A 1,970-nucleotide genomic window follows, 5' to 3' on the forward strand; every position below is an offset into this window, starting at 1 on the left:
CGCTGTGAGCGCACCGGTCATCCCTATATAGGATCCGAACTCGCGGTGGGAGTGCTGCTGCACTCCCAGTGCCACACTCTCCTGAGTGCGCCACGGGCTCGGCCCTTGTCTTTTCTACCAATTTTGACTTACTCTAGGATCCTCATGTCAATTGGTGCTGTGAATATAACGTGTGCTGAGTTGAAGAATTACCACTCTGTTATATACTCAGGGATTTTTCCTCTTAATGGTGGAGATGTTGTTTTGTCTAATGTATAATGTTTTCCTGGGTCATCACTCAATTATATTAAATCTTGATCTCTTGTTGAGGCAGTTTCACTAAAGAAAACCAGAAACCCACAAAGCGTCTTCAGCAAGTTTATGTCAGCCATATGATGCTAGAGCAGTAAGATTGCATCAGATAGAGAGAACTCCAGGGATTTGCAGAGCTGAGGCCTGTTTTGAGGGAAGCACTGTAGGGTGTTGTTGATGCATCTCTCAAGGAAACAGTTCATTGGACAGCCCAGGAAGAGGACAGTCCAGGCGAGAGTTGATCACAGCCGAGTGGGGACCAGGGGTCCTTAGAAATTTTAGACCCTGTTGACTGTTAAGACTTTTAGCTCAGGTTCCTCAAAGGCACAGGAGTAATATGAGGAAGGGGGGATCTATTCTCACTCCTTCCTCACCCATCCCCCGTTTTATTTGTTTTGGTAACTTTCACTTGTATTAATTTCCATATCTTAATTTTAGCCTTTCCCTGCCTTTCATTTTGGGAGATAATTCTTAAATAAAATTGGACATTGTAATTACAGAGTTTACTTAGAAGTGTATTAGTTTACAAAAATGCCTTCATAGATATTACTTATTCATCCCACAAATATTTATTGAGCATCCTATTCTCTTCCAGGAACTGGGATATAAACACAAATAAGATCCCAAGCTTCAAAGAACTTACAGGTGAGAAAAGGAGGCAGAATCCTAACCAAGCACCATAGAGCCAGAGATGCTATAATGGAAGGCAGTTATAAGGAAACAGAAAGAAACCTGGGTAGGAGGCTGCCAACTGATTCTGGGCCACATACACTTTTTATTTGCCTACACAGTTTTTCTTAAATTAAGACAACATTTTAAAACACAAAAATAAAGATATCCACCTTCTCAATAAAATAGGTCTTGCAAAGCTGGACCGTTATGTCCTTAAGGTCACATTCAACTCCAGTGACATAGAGCTGCCCTCTGTTAACAAGGCAGTGATTTCTACATACTGACATGTTTCATCACTTATAACAGAGTGTGTGCATGGTATTCATTTCCAACTAGCTTCATTCAATCCCTGAGCTAGAGGAAGACATGACACCATTGCATGCCCTGCAAAGAAATGTGGGGTTTACTATGAAGGCAATGAGTCGGACTAAAGANCATTGCATGCCCTGCAAAGAAATGTGGGGTTTACTATGAAGGCAATGAGTCGGACTAAAGAGATTTATGTATAGCAGCATCATAGTTTGATTTGGGTTTTAGGATAGTCACTGTGGTGCCAATGTGGAGGTAGATAGGAAGGACTCAAGACCAGAGACAAGAACATCTGAGAATATTATAATAATCTGCTCCAGAGATGTCAAAAGCCCTAACTAAACTAATAGCAGTGAAGATGAAGAAAGGGAGATGGACAAGTTATTTAATGGAATTGAATGAATATAGGAGAAGAAATAGAAGAATGATGACTCTGTGATCTCAGATTTAGCAGCATGGCGTCTACAATATCACTCATTAAGAAAGAGAATATAAAGGAAGATGTAGGGGGAAAAAAATTATTCTAGACTTGGGTTAGTCCAAGTGAGCCATATAGATGGAAATGCTCCTTACATTTTCTCATCATTAAAATAAGTGAAAATTAAATTTTAAAATAAAGATTAGCAATCTAACTATTTCATAGAATTTAAATGAGTATTCAGAGACATAATTCATGGAAAGTGCTTAGTACTGCCTGA

The sequence above is a fragment of the Galeopterus variegatus genome, unplaced genomic scaffold, assembly GCF_000696425.1.
Source record: "Galeopterus variegatus unplaced genomic scaffold, G_variegatus-3.0.2 Scaffold1546, whole genome shotgun sequence".
Lineage (NCBI taxonomy): Eukaryota > Metazoa > Chordata > Mammalia > Dermoptera > Cynocephalidae > Galeopterus > Galeopterus variegatus.